Source organism: Oncorhynchus gorbuscha, linkage group LG18 (genome assembly GCF_021184085.1).
Source record: "Oncorhynchus gorbuscha isolate QuinsamMale2020 ecotype Even-year linkage group LG18, OgorEven_v1.0, whole genome shotgun sequence".
In the NCBI taxonomy this organism is placed as follows: domain Eukaryota; kingdom Metazoa; phylum Chordata; class Actinopteri; order Salmoniformes; family Salmonidae; genus Oncorhynchus; species Oncorhynchus gorbuscha.
This window is the reverse complement of record NC_060190.1, coordinates 62,738,261-62,753,965: the sequence shown is the minus strand read 5'-3', so window position 1 is coordinate 62,753,965 and position 15,705 is coordinate 62,738,261. Positions and strand designations below refer to the sequence as shown.

General features: G+C 46.9%; 1 pseudogene; it reads left to right on the top strand.

The window, feature by feature from the left end:
• LOC124004189 overlaps positions 1 to 12,321 on the top strand; it is a 65,896-nt pseudogene extending 53,575 nt beyond the window's left edge.
• The last annotated feature ends 3,384 nt before the right edge of the window (positions 12,322 to 15,705 follow it).

Below are 15,705 nucleotides of genomic sequence, written 5' to 3'. Positions count from 1 at the left end.
ACTGCCCTTTCCCATGTGGACAAAAGGAACACTTCTGAGAATGCTGTTCATTGACAACAGCTCAGTGTTTAACACCATAGTACCCACAAAGCTCATCACTAAGCTAAAGACTCTGGGACTAAACACCTCCCTCTGCAACTGGATTCTGGACTTCCTGACGGGCCGCCCCCAGGTGGTAAGAGTAGGCAACAACACGTCTTCCACGCTGATCCTTAACACTGGGGCCCATCAAGGGTGTGTACTTAGTCCCCTACTGTTCTCTCTGTTCACCCACGACTGCATGGCCAAACACGACTCCAACACCGTCATTAAGTTTGCTAACGACACAACAGTTGTAGGCCTGATCACCGACAACGATGAGACAGCCTATAGGGAGGAGGTCAGAGAACTGGCAGTGTGGTGAGCAAGACAAAGGATGTGAGCACTGTGAGCAAGACAAAGTAGCTGATCGTGGACTACCTGAAAAGGCGGGCAGAACAGGCCCCCATTAACATAGACGGGGCTGTAGTGGAGCGGGTTGAGAGTTTCAAGATCCTTGGTGTCCACATCACCAACGAACTATCATGGTTCAAACATACCAAGATAGCCGTGAAGAGAGCATGACAAACCCCTTTCCCCATCAGGAGACTGAAAAGTTTTGGCATGGGTCCCCAGATCCTCAAAAGGTTCTACAACTGCACCATCAACGCCTGGTACGGCAACATTTTGGCATCTGACCACTACAGAGGGTAGTGCGAACGGCCCAGTACATCACTGGGGCCAAGCTTCCTGCCATCCAGGACCTATATAATAGGCGGTGTCAGAGGAAAGCACATAAAATTGTCAGAATCCAGTCACCCAAGTCATAGACTGTTCTCTCTGCTACCACACAGGAGTGGTACCAGAGCGCCAAGTCTAGGACCAAAAGGCTCCTCAACAGCTTCTACCCCCAAGCAATTAATTAGACTGCTAAACAATTAATAAAATCGCCACTGGACTATTTACATTGGCCCCCCCTCCCTTTTGTAGACTGCTGCTACTCGTCTATTATCTATACATAGTCACTTCACCCCTACCTGTACTGTCATGCAGGTGAAAGAGGACCCAAAAGCGACTTAACAGAAACAGAGTTTATTCAAGTCCAAACAGGGAATAACAGAAATCCTCTAGTCTGTAGAGGGGGAATAACAGGAGAAGCGGCCACAGACTGCAGGTCGCTTCGGGTAGGCGCAGGCCGTAGTTGACAGAGACACCTGCTCACACGCAGCATCTGATGAAGGCAAAAAACACGACAGGACAGGGCGATACACAATCACAGCAAAAACACGACAGGACAGGGCGATACGCAATCACAGCATGGTGAATACTAAACAAGGAACCGACGGGACAGGAACGGAACACAAAGGAATAAATAGGGACTCTAATCAGGGGAAAGGATCGGGAACAGGTGTGGGAAGACTAAATGATGATTAGGGGAATAGGAACAGCTGGGAGCAGGAACGGAACGATAGAGAGAAGAGAGAGCGAGAGAGTGAGAGAGGGAGGGGGAGAGAGAGGGATAGAAAGAGGGAAAGAACCAAATAAGACCAGCAGAGGGAAACGAATAGAATGGGGAGCACAGGGACAAGACATGATAATAAATGACAAACATGACAGTACCCCCCACTCACCGAGCGCCTCCTGGCGCACTCGAGGAGGAATCCTGGCGGCAACGGAGGAAATCATCGATGAGTGAACGGTCCAGCACGTCCCGAGACGGAACCCAACTCCTCTCCTCAGGACCGTAACCCTCCCAATCCACTAAGTATTGGTGACCCCGTCCCCGAGAACGCATGTCCATGATCTTATGTACCTTGTAAATAGGTGCGCTCTCGACAAGGACGGGAGGGGGAGGGAAGACGAACGGGGTGCGAAGAAAGGGCTTAACACAGGAGACATGGAAGACAGGATGGACGCGACGAAGATGTCGCGGAAGAAGCAGTCGCACAGCGACAGGATTGACGACCTGGGAGACACGGAACGGACCAATGAACCGCGGAGTCAACTTACGAGAAGCTGTCGTAAGAGGAAGGTTGCGAGTGGAAAGCCACACTCTCTGGCCGCAACAATACCTTGGACTCTTAATCCTGCGTTTATTGGCGGCTCACCGTCTGTGCCCTGTAACGGCAAAGTGCAGACCTCACCCTCCTCCAGGTGCGCTCACAACGTTGGACAAACGCTTGAGCGGAGGGAACGCTGGACTCGGCAAGCTGGGATGAGAACAGAGGAGGCTGGTAACCCAGACTACTCTGAAACGGAGATAACCCGGTAGCAGACGAAGGAAGCGAATTGTGAGCGTATTCTGCCCAGGGGAGCTGTTCTGCCCAAGACGCAGGGTTTCTGAAAGAAAGGCTGCGTAGTATGCGACCAATCGTCTGATTGGCCCTCTCTGCTTGACCGTTAGACTGGGGATGAAACCCGGAAGAGAGACTGACGGACGCACCAATCAAACGACAGAACTCCCTCCAAAACTGTGACGTGAATTGCGGGCCTCTGTCTGAAACGGCGTCTAACGGGAGGCCATGAATTATGAATACATTCTCAATAATGATTTGTGCCGTCTCCTTAGCGGAAGGAAGTTTAGCGAGGGGAATGAAATGTGCCGCCTTAGAGAACCTATCGACAACCGTCAGAATCACAGTCTTCCCCGCAGACAAAGGCAGACCGGTAATGAAGTCTAAGGCAATGTGAGACCATGGTCGAGAAGGAATGGGGAGCGGTCTGAGACGACCGGCAGGAGGAGAGTTACCCGACTTAGTCTGCGCGCAGTCCGAACAAGCAGCCACGAAACGGCGCGTGTCACGCTCCTGAGTCGGCCACCAAAAGCGCTGGCGAATAGACGCAAGAGTGCCTCGAACACCGGGATGACCAGCTAACTTGGCAGAGTGAGCCCACTGAAGAACAGCCAGACGAGTGGAAACAGGAACGAAAAGGAGGTTACTAGGACAAGCGCGCGGCGACGCAGTGTGCGTGAGTGCTTGCTTAACCTGTCTTTCAATTCCCCAGACTGTTAACCCGACAACACGCCCATAAGGAAGAATCCCCTCGGGATCAGTAGAAGCCACAGAAGAACTAAACAGACGGGATAAGGCATCAGGCTTGGTGTTCTTGCTACCCGGACGGTAAGAAATCACAAACTCGAAACGAGCGAAAAACAACGCCCAACGAGCTTGACGGGCATTAAGTCGTTTGGCAGAACGGATGTACTCAAGGTTCTTATGGTCTGTCCAAACGACAAAAGGAACGGTCGCCCCCTCCAACCACTGTCGCCATTCGCCTAGGGCTAAGCGGATGGCGAGCAGTTCACGGTTACCCACATCATAGTTGCGCTCAGATGGCGACAGGCGATGAGAAAAATAAGCGCAAGGATGAACCTTATCGTCAGACTGGAAGCGCTGGGATAGAATGGCTCCCACGCCTACCTCTGAAGCGTCAACCTCGACAATGAATTGTCTAGTGACGTCAGGAGTAACGAGGATAGGAGCGGACGTAAAACGTTCTTTTAGAAGATCAAAAGCTCCCTGGGCGGAACCGGACCACTTAAAACACGTCTTGACAGAAGTAAGAGCTGTGAGAGGGGCAGCAACTTGACCGAAATTACGAATGAAACGCCGATAGAAATTAGCGAAACCTAAAAGCGCTGCAACTCGACACGTGACCTTGGAACGGGCCAATCACTGACAGCTTGGACCTTAGCGGAATCCATCTGAATGCCTTCAGCGGAAATAACGGAACCGAGAAAAGTAACGGAGGAGACATGAAAAGAGCACTTCTCAGCCTTTACGTAGAGACAATTCTCTAAAAGGCGCTGTAGAACACGTCGAACGTGCTGAACATGAATCTCGAGTGACGGAGAAAAAATCAGGATATCGTCAAGATAGACAAAAACAAAAATGTTCAGCATGTCTCTCAGAACATCATTAACTAATGCCTGAAAAACAGCTGGCGCATTGGCGAGACCGAACGGCAGAACCCGGTACTCAAAATGCCCTAACGGAGTGTTAAACGCCGTTTTCCACTCGTCCCCCTCTCTGATGCGCACGAGATGGTAAGCGTTACGAAGGTCCAACTTAGTAAAGCACCTGGCTCCCTGCAGAATCTCGAAGGCTGATGACATAAGGGGAAGCGGATAACGATTCTTAACCGTTATGTCATTCAGCCCTCGATAATCCACGCAGGGGCGCAGAGTACCGTCCTTCTTCTTAACAAAAAGAACCCCGCCCCGGCCGGAGAAGAAGAAGGCACTATGGTACCGGCGTCAAGAGACACAGACAAATAATCCTCGAGAGCCTTACGTTCGGGAGCCGACAGAGAGTATAGTCTACCTCGAGGAGGAGTGGTCCCCGGAAGGAGATCAATACTACAATCATACGACCGGTGAGGAGGAAGGGAGTTGGCTCGGGACCGACTGAAGACCGTGCGCAGATCATGATATTCCTCCGGCACTCCTGTCAAATCGCCAGGTTCCTCCTGAGAAGTAGGGACAGAAGAAACGGGAGGGATGGCAGACATTAAACACTTCACATGACAAGAAACGTTCCAGGATAGGATAGAATTACTAGACCAATTAATAGAAGGATTATGACATACTAGCCAGGGATGACCCAAAACAACAGGTGTAAACGGTGAACGGAAAATCAAAAAAGAAATAGTCTCACTGTGGTTACCAGATACTGTGAGGGTTAAAGGTAGGGTCTCAAATCTGATACTGGGAAGATGACTACCATCTAAGGCGAACATGGGCGTAGGCTTCTCTAACTCTCTGAAAGGAATGTCATGTTTCCGAACCCATGCTTCGTCCATGAAACAACCCTCAGCCCCAGAGTCTATCAAGGCACTACATGTAGCACCGAACCGGTCCAGCGTAGATGGACCGACAAAGTAGTACAGGATTTTGATGGAGAGACTTGAGTAGTTGCGCTCACCTGTAGCCCTCCGCTTACAGATGAGCTCTGGCTTTTACTGGACATGAATTAACAAAATGTCCAGCAACTCCGCAATAGAGGCACAGGCGGTTGGTGATCCTCCGTTCCCTCTCCTTAGTCGAGATGCGAATCCCTCCCAGCTGCATGGGCTCAGTCTCAAAGCCAGAGGAGGGAGATGGTTGCGATGCGGAGCAGGGAAACACCGTTGATGCGAGCTCTCTTCCACGAGCCCGGTGACGAAGATCTACCCGTCGTTCTATGCGGATGGCGAGAGCAATCAAAGAGTCCACATCTGAAGGAACCTCCCGGGAGAGAATCTCATCCTTAACCACTGCGTGGAGTCCCTCCAGAAAACGAGCGAGCAGCGCCGGCTCGTTCCACTCACTAGAGGCAGCAAGAGTGCGAAACTCAATAGAATAATCCGTTATGGACCGTTCACCTTGGCATAAGGAAGCCAGGGCCCTAGAAGCCTCCCCACCAAAAACTGAACGGTCAAAAACCCGAATCATCTCCTCTTTAAAGTTCTGGAACTTGTTAGAGCAATCAGCCCTTGCCTCCCAGATAGCTGTGCCCCATTCTCGAGCCCGGCCAGTAAGGAGTGAAATGACGTAAGCAACCCGAGCTCTCTCTCTAGAGTATGTGTTGGGTTGGAGAGAGAACACAATCTCACACTGCGTGAGAAAGGAGCGGCATTCAGTGGGCTGCCCGGAGTAGCAAGGTGGGTTATTAACCCTAGGTTCTGGAGGCTCGGCAGGCCAGGAAGTAACAGGTGGCACGAGACGTAGACTCTGGAACTGTCCAGAGAGGTCGGAAACCTGAGCGGCCAGGTTCTCCACGGCATGGCGAGCAGCAGACAATTCCTGCTCGTGTCTGCCGAGCATGGCTCCTTGGATCTCGACGGCAGTGTAACGAGCGTCTGAAGTCGCTGGGTCCATTCCTTGGTCGGTTCCTTCTGTCATGCAGGTGAAAGAGGACCCAAAAGCGACTTAACAGAAACAGAGTTTATTCAAGTCCAAACAGGGAATAACAGAAATCCTCTAGTCTGTAGAGGGGAATAACAGGAGAAGCGGCCACAGACTGCAGGTCGCTTCGGGTAGGCGCAGGCCGTAGTTGACAGAGACACCTGCTCACACGCAGCATCTGATGAAGGCAAAAAACACGACAGGACAGGGCGATACACAATCACAGCAAAAACACGACAGGACAGGGCGATACGCAATCACAGCATGGTGAATACTAAACAAGGAACCGACGGGACAGGAACGGAACACAAAGGAATAAATAGGGACTCTAATCAGGGGAAAGGATCGGGAACAGGTGTGGGAAGACTAAATGATGATTAGGGGAATAGGAACAGCTGGGAGCAGGAACGGAACGATAGAGAGAAGAGAGAGCGAGAGAGTGAGAGAGGGAGGGGGAGAGAGAGGGATAGAAAGAGGGAAAGAACCAAATAAGACCAGCAGAGGGAAACGAATAGAATGGGGAGCACAGGGACAAGACATGATAATAAATGACAAACATGACATGTACCCCCCGCACACTGACTCTGTACCGGTACCCCCTGTATGTGGCCTCGTTATTCTTATTCTTATTGTGTTAGGTATAATTTTTTACTTTAGTCTATTTGGAAAATATTTACTTAACTCTTCTTGAACTGCACTGTTGGTTGAGGGCTTGTAAGTAGGCATTTCATGGTAAAAACAAGTTGTTGTATTCGGTGCATGTGACAAAGTTTGATTTGATGTTGAGATGTATCTGTTACTTGAACTATGTGAAGCATTTATTTGGGCTGCAATTTGGTAACTCTAAAGGCTGGTAACTCTAATGAACTTATCCTTTTCAGCAGAGGTAACTCTGGGTCTTCCTTTCCTGTGGAGGTCATGAGAGCATTTGATGGTTTTTGAGACTGCACTTGAAGAAACGTTCAAGTTCTTGAAATTTTCCGTGTTAACCAACTTTCATGCCTTAAAGTAATAATGGACTGTCATTTCTCTTTGCTTATTTGAGCTGTTCTCGCCATAATATGGACTTGGTCTATTAACAAATAGGTATATCTTCTGTTTACCACCCCTACCTTGTCACAACACAACTGATTGGCTCAAATGCATTAAGAAGGAAAGAAATTCCACAAATTAAGGCAAGGCACACCTCTTCATTCAAATGCATGCCAGGTGGCTACCTCGTGAAGCTGGTTGAGAGAATGCCAAGAGTGCAAAGCTGTCATCAATGCAAAGGGTGGCTACTTTTTGAAAAATCTCAAATATAAAATATATTTGGATTAGTTTAACACTTTTTTGGTTACTACATGATTACATATGTATTAATTCATAGTTTTGATTATTATTCTATTATTATTCTACAATGTAGAAAATAGTTTTAAAAAATAAAGAAAAACCCTTGAATGAGTAGGCGTGTCCAAACTTTTGATTGGTACTTTATAATATGTTTTAAAATGTGCAGCAGTGGCAATAATTTACACTGTGGTGCCCAGTGGGAGGTTAGTTTGGAAATGTTAAATTGCTCTTGAGTAATTCCTAGAAATGTGTCTCTTGTTAAATTCGGAAGCTAGCTAATTGGAGGGCTTCGGCTGCATTGACAATTATTTTCATGAAATGTTGGAAATGGAATACAGGTGAGCTTTATTTTTTCCTTACAGATTTTTGGTTGTACTACTTTCCAGAATGCAGCTAGTGTGACACAGTCACTCTCTGGAAGGCTATGTTCTGTAACTACATTACAGACATGTCTCTGTCAGGAGCTTGTCCTGTCCTGGGCCTTCTCTGTTAGGTAGTAGATAGATTTTGTATCTAGTCTGTCTGATTTCAGCCCTCCCCACCACAGAGACAGCAGATCCTCTCTGTGTCCCGCTGGGCTAAACAAAGCCAAGACTGTCTCACAGCTAACAGGGATAAGTACTTCAGATTTCCTCTCTGCATGACGTCCAGCTTTTGTGTACTTAGACAGGAAGCCCGACACACAGAGGGAGAGAGAAACACTGACGGTGCTGTTGCATCAATGGTATACTAATAATGTATGAGGGAAGTTCCTCTCCTTGAGTCCTCATTTTGAATAGGAGTTAGGTAAACAACAAACTCTACAACGAGCTTCTACCAACTCTCTTCATGTTGCACATCAACTAATTGACTCTCTATACAGTAAGGAAGCACTCTGACATACTTCCTAAGATTACAATCCCTACTATGAATGTGATGACTGTCCTGTGAGAGGGTTGTTGTGAGATCCACTGACTGTCAACTGTCCCGTGAGAGGGGTGTTGTGAGATCAGTGGGGAGGTAAAGGTGGGCAGCATAGCAGGGTACCAACACATGGCTGGAGAGAAGTGACTGACTGTGTAACCCACCTGATAGGACTCCAAACACCTCGTTATACAGCATAATGCCTCTGACACAGGACTACAGTGTTAATCACACTCTCCTTCACACACTCCATCAAACTCAGGAAGTCAGGAAATCCAAGACTAAGGAGAATGAGTAGGGACATGTGTTGAATGTTTTATGACGTCATTGAACATGAGGCTGATGAAAGAAATGCATGTCTGTAATTGCCTCAGTCTAGCTGTCCTTCTCCCTACCACCCTGTTCCCGTCCTCATCCAAGAAGTTTTGTGTCTGACAGATGGAAGAATGTTTTTCTTTACAGAAGTTTTCCAACCTTAAAAAGCCGTCCCTCCTCAGTTAATAAGGGCAACCCACAACAGTGGTTTATTAATGACTGAACTATGTACAACATTATTCCCTTTCTCCGAAAGCAGCCTTTGTATTCACCGCAAGCCGGGCTTTTCCCACCGCAGCACAGAGTGAGGGAGAAAGAGAGGGAGGCGAGAAAACAAGCACAGAGCCTCCAATGTTAACTCAATAATGACTTCCCACAGGGGGAAAAGATCACAGGAGGAGGGGGGTAGAAGAGGGGGGTGCTGCTTTGAAGTGGCAGTGCTATAGGAGGCTCTCCAGCCAGAACCAGTCAGCCAGCCTGCTCTACTCCAGGAAGGGCTTTTGTAGACCCATCGTCTACAGTCTCCATGTGGGGTCTGACTCTCTCCACACACTGGTGGGGGTGTTATTATGGGTCATATGCATGCCTAACCATCCGTTACTCACTGTCAGAGTAATTGTTCTCCTTCAATTCCTTGTTTTTTTTTGTAGGACTTGAGTCATGGGTCAGTCATGTACTTTGTACTTACTTTCTCCATACTCTCATTTCCTGAATGGACATTTTATGTTTAATTTAATATAGCACCACCACTAGCTATAAGATCTGTTAACACAGTCTCTTTTCCGAGGTCCTACATGAGTACACATCCCTCCATGTTTGCAGTGTAAATGGTTTCCTCCCCGGAGTGGGAGATCATTAAGCTTTTGCGGTTATAAGGAGCTGTCTTGGCTCTCAGCGGTGGGTTAATTGGGCTGAGGAGGGCAGCAGGGGCCTCAGTGTGGCTGAGGTGTAAGGAGCTCAATGGCTGTGGAGAACTGCAGGCTCGTCTTTTATCTCGCCCTGAATGGAGCTGGAGGCTGACCCGCGGGAGGCTGGCCCGCTGGACATCGACCTGCAGAAGGCCGACCCGCACAAGGTCAGCTATTAATCACTACGGCTGCACTGTAGAAAAATAGCTGCCACTTGAGTTTTGGCAACATCCTGCGCTGGTTTAGCTTCATGAATAATGTATAAGGCCCGGGACTCCCAATTCCCCAGTGGCTTTACATTATGGGTGTTGGAGGAGACCTTTTATTAGGGATAAAACTACTCCTCTTTTATAGAAATCCAATGTAATGTGGCAGCTCTCCTTGGGATAGAATATGCATGATATCAACATGCTTTAATGTGCTAGTTGATGAGTCCATTCTCTACATTTGCATCGATCTATTCAAAGGAGTCTGAATTTGACTTTTTTGACCCAACATTTATTGACACAGTAAATGCTGGTTGTGTGCCTGGTGTCTATTTGACTATTCTCAAGGTTACTTGACACGTTTACTCTATCCAACCCTTGAATTTATTCTTGCCGTGTTCTATAGCTTGTTGGTCTCCTTTTTCTTCTGCAGTCGGAAGGTTGACTTTAGTACAGAATGTGAATATAGATGGCAAAAAAACATTTAGAATATAAATGATTTATTGTATTATTATTAGAAGTACCTCTTAATATACATGTAACTGCCAAAATAATTCTAACACAGGGATACAAAGTATATTGAAAGCAGGTGCTTCCACACAGGTGTGGTTCCTGATTTAATTAAGCAATTAACATCCCATAATGCTCAGGGCAGGGCATTATTTTGGCTACCATGGCTATGCCCCCATAGGATGACAATTCCCCCATCCACAGGGCATAAGTGGTTTGATGAGCATGAAAATGATGTAAACCATATGCAATGGCCGTCTGTCACCAGATCACAACCCAATTGAACACTTATGGGAGATTCTGGAGTGGCGCCTGAGAGTGTTTTCCACCACCATCAACAAAACACCAAATGATGTCCTTTCTTGTGGAAGAATTGTGCTGCATCCCTTCATTAGAGTTCCAGACAATTGAAATATCTATGCCATGGTGCATTGAAGCTGTTGGCTTGTGGTGGACCAACACCCTATTAAGACACTTTGTTGGTGTTTCCTTTATTTTGGCAGTTCCCTGTATATAATATAGATGCTAATGGGAGTCTCTCCTCATGACAAGCAGAATTCTTTACAGAATACCACCATCGTCACTAAAAACAATCCCTGCTGACCATTGAGATATTAAAAATGTCTCGTTGATGTACCAGAATGGGAATAACTGAAACACAAGAACAAGATGCCTTCATCACTTTTTCTGGTGTCCGGAAAAATAAACATTCTGCTCCTATCTTGATGAAAAATCCACTGTCGGAATACAGAATGGGATTCTTCAGAATGCCTTACTCTTATCCCTCCAGAAGCCAGAGTGCAGTAGCTCCATGCAGTACCAGCAGCAGCAGCTCTTTGTATTGTGTCAGTCTGTCTGTGTGGGGGTGGGGAGAAGGAGATGGCAGTGCTGGATGGAGTCCTGTAAACTCTGTAATCCTCCTCGCTCTCTTATCACCTCCCGCAGGGAGCGCTTCAGGCAGAGACTCAGGGGGCAGAACCTGCATATCAGACACACTCATCTTCCTACATGATTATTAAACATTACTTCAATATTTCATTGAGCTCAGGCCTCTGTGAATTGCTGTCTACTTAGCATTCAGATGAGGCTGGGATTTGGGTAATGGATATTAGATTTGTAGATTGAGATCTCGTTGCTGTATTTTTTGTAGGAAATGCAGTCAGACATACAGCATTAGTCATAATACCCACAACTCAGTGTTGGAAAAGCAGCTCTTCAAATGGTTTCAGTTGGGGATTTGAGATTTCTAAATATTTTAATAAAACAAACTGATTCATCTTTGATGTACTTGCCTGACTGTCTCATCCCGTCCTCTCTCTCTTTGTCAGGTCCAGGAAGGTGACCCCTCTGGCTGATCCCCTACAGAAAGTGTCCCTAAGGAAAATTGACCTGGAGCTGGAGTTGGAGGTTCTGGAAACTGTGGTGTTGGAAGAGGAGAAAGGCTCCAGTAGAACTCCCCAGTCACACAGCATAGAGGATTCTGACAGAACCCAAGAGCGTGACTGTGCTGACAGAGGGGGGAAGAGGAGGAGAGTGTGCCGAGGCCAGCCTCCTCCAGCTTGCCTACCCCCTACTCTCCCAGGAGTCCTGTGCTGCTCTCGTGTCAGCCGAGAGAAGACCAGTGCCCTCCCTTCTGCTGCGGTCAGCCCCAGCCAGCTGATCCAGGAGCTGGGAGAGAGGGCAAATGAGGGGCTGTGGATCTTTGCACAGCCTGTGGGCAGCAGGCATTCCAGGAGCAGAACACAGAGAGAGGCGGAGAGAGACTGTTCACAGTCAATACTGCTACTTCAACACCAGTTACTGGTGATGATCTTGATGAGGATGATATCGATGATGATCATTAGATGGGCGTCGTGGAGAATATGCCGTAATTACCTCTATGTACTGTACATGAATGACAGCTTGTTTGCATTCAATCAATGATGATGACTTCTCTAAAGCTGGGACCGAGAGTCTGAAGAACAGCTTCTATCTCAAGGCCATCAAACTGCTAAACAGCTATCATTAACACAGAGAGGCTGCTGCCTACATGGAGACCCAATCACTGGTAACTTTAACAAATGGATCACTTTAAACAATGACACTTTAATAATGTTTACATATCTTACATTACTTATATCATATGTATATACTGTATATTATACCATCTATTGCACCTTGCCTATGCCACTCGGCCATCGTTCCCCCATATATTTATATGTACATATTCTCATTTTCCCCTTTTTAGATCTGTGTGTATTAGGCAGTTTTTGGGGAATTGTTTTGATTACTTGTTAGATATTACTGCACTGTCGGAACCAGAAGCACAAACATTTCACTACACTCGCATGAACATCTGCTAACCATGTGTATGTGACCACTAACATCTGCTAACCATGTGTATGTGACTAATAACATCTGCTAACCATGTGTATGTGACAAATAACATTAGATTTGATGATTTGATTTGATTCTTAATTTTGTATTTTCTATCTTCATGCAGACATTTCATCAAACATGGAAATGTTGCATGTTTTGTATTGGATACATGGCATTTTAGTTAAGTGTCATCGCTTACTTGAGGAGTTTCAAAAAGCTTCTGTACTTTGTGCCTCTGTGCAGGTGTTTCTTTGATGAAGGCTATTCATACCAAGCTAAGCATTTTGATAATACAACGTATGTGTTTAATGATGCAGATCACTCAAGTGTCCTCAAGGTGACGCGGTCATTGCGTTGCACTTTGTTTGCAGGCTGTTAGATTAGCACATGCAATTCACACACAGCCATTTCCTCTCAAGTAAAGAGATAGTGGTGGTTGTTGGGAGATAACAAAACTGGACAAACCCCAACAGGAAATATCAGCTGCTGCTTTAAAATGTATCTTGAGACATTTGAGTTTTCATGTATGCAGTGTCTATCCGCCCAAAAGAGTTAGTACCCTGACAACACTAAGAAACCTTTGGGTTCAACTCAGATATGTTCACACATTGTTACTGTCTGAAGTCAAATGTCCAAAGTTAGATCTTATTTGCTTTTCAAGGCACTTATTGAGTACTTGTCATTGTTCATTCATGTGTACAGTTTAGCTGCTGGGGTGACTTGTAGGGAAGAGATTTTATATTTTTGCTCGTAGAGGCAGCAGTACAGTAAGCCCCTGCAGAAACTCCGTATTGATTGGAGAAGAGGAGATTGGTGGCTAAACGAGGGACTCACCGCAGCGTGCAGGAGGAGTGATTGATTAATCTGGCATGAATGGAGGAGTGCAGGCAACACAGCTCAATACCATCAGCTGCCTGCGTCTCGGGGGCGTGGAGCGAAAACAAACAAGGAAGCACATGTCAGGCAGATGGATGAGGGTCTGTGTGGAGCGGAGCACGGTAGCTGTTCGTTTGAGAGAAAAGAGCTCACAGGCACACAGATGGAGAAGCAGAGGGCCGGAGAGCAGAGAGCAGGCAGAGACAAACCACCACTCCATACATACCAATGCACAGTGTGACTGGGATGAGACTACAGCCCATTTTTAAAGACACCTCCATTCTGGGGACTGTGGGGCCCTGCAGGCTGCTTCTCCTCTGTGGTTTCACATTGATTAAGTGACACATTGATTAAGTGACAATAGCTGTTTTTCATCTTAAAGTGGCTTGCGTGTCCCCCATAACCGCAACCTTCTCAGAGCTCGATGAAGTATTAGTCTGAAATTCATACTGTTCACCAAGGAGTTTTTCAAAGGACTACCACGGCAGTATAAGTCATGTGCCTTATAAATTATACAAGGCGTTAATTAATTGAATGTGTATGCTGTGTTTTGACAGAGATTTAATTACTAGGCCTACTTCTCGGTAACCAAAAGATCTCTGGTTCAAATCCCTGAGCTGGCAAGATCTGCTGTCCTGCCCTTGAGCAAGGCAGTTAACACCCAACAACAGCTACTCCCCAGGTGCCGATGACCTGGACATCGATTAAGGCAGCCAGCCGTGGGGTTAAATGCAGAAGATACATTTTTGTTGAATGCATTCAGTTGTGCGACTGACTAGGTATCCCCTTTCCCCTTCTGTGGCAGTGTGCTTGCCCTTTGACCCCAGTGAGGTCAACACACTGCAGTAATTACTCTCTTCTCTGGGCTAATGACAGAGATTTCCCCCTGTAGCTGCCTACCACTTATCCATCACTGCTGGAGATAGATAGGATTAGACCCGAATGTAGTTGGCGAGTAAGTAAGTAGCCTTACACAAGCCTTGGGCGAACCAGAACGGCACATCGGAGCAGGAGTCTATCTCCTGTTTCTGTAGTGTGAGGCAGCTTAATGTACAAGTAGCCTACATCCCCAGGACAGGACGCTAGTCTAACGCAGGGCCTTACCCCCAATCTATCTACTTAATGCTAAGTGCCACGCAGAGACATATCGGGTCCAATTTTTTGTCTTTGGTACGACACGGCCGAGGACTCGATCTCCAACCTGAGGGCGGACACTCTAACCACAAGGCCACTGAGTTGGCTTTGTGTGAGTATGTGGTCAACAGGGCTTGAACAGAGGATCTACAGTATCATGGATGTCTTGGGTCAAATGTTTCTGAAGACACGTTTTGCCAATGGTGGATACTTACAGATGAAGCAGCTTACTGTCACTGCTAAAGCTTATTTGCTGAGACCTTGTTGCTCCTCAGTACTAAGCACACTGCAACGGTGGAAATTCCTACATGAAATCGACCTTATAAGTATTATCCTGACAGAAAGCACTTTTTTTCAATGGGAGGGCAGGGGGGGCAAGGACAGTATAGTCACAGTCCTTCTCTCCCACACACAGAGAGCAGCGGCTCTTGGTTCATACTAATATAAAACTCAATCTTGTCTCCCCTTCCTGAGAGGCAAAGTGATTCTGGTGCTTGAAAAGATGAATAGCCCTCAAGAAGAAATTAATCAGGTGGTCTCCAGGACTTGACTCCTCCAATGGGTGTGCAAATATAATTTATTTTGTGCTCACTTGGTGCTCTGTGGCGTGGGCAGGCAGGCATGCGGCTCCGTTCTCCCTTTGTGACCCTGGCCTACTGTATTATGTTTCCCCAGGCTGCATGGCGCTGAAACTAAGTGCAGCTCCAGCTTCAGAGCACAGGAAAGGAGTCAGGTGTCCAGTCAACTACCTTGTTCTGTCATGCTTTGTATTCCCACAAGACATGACTGACATGAGCATATGTGACCTCAGGAAAGTGAGGTGTCTGTCCCTCTCAGCCATTCTGTAGCCTTTCACAAGGTTTTCACTGTGACACCAATATGCTATTCTTCAGTGTTGATATACAGTATAGGCCATGATATAGCACTGAACTGTTGGCTTTCTACAAGTAAAGTTTATTGACCTTCTTTTGATTAATATGGAATGTTGGAAACAGGATACCCCTATCCATTGTGTGTGTATGTGTGTGTTTTGACAGGGCCTGCATACACTCGTCTTCCGCAGCGTTGCCTCACTGATTCACCCTAATTTGTGTGAGCAATGTCTGTTAGCACTCTTCCATTGAGAGTGGGGAGTGATTTATCAGGTCGCTTAATGCAGCAAATTACCTCTGCTTTTCGTCGGGTGTGCACTTGCACAGCATCTCACTCCTCTCTCATCATTATACCCCTTCAACACTGTCAGTCTCCTTTAACACCA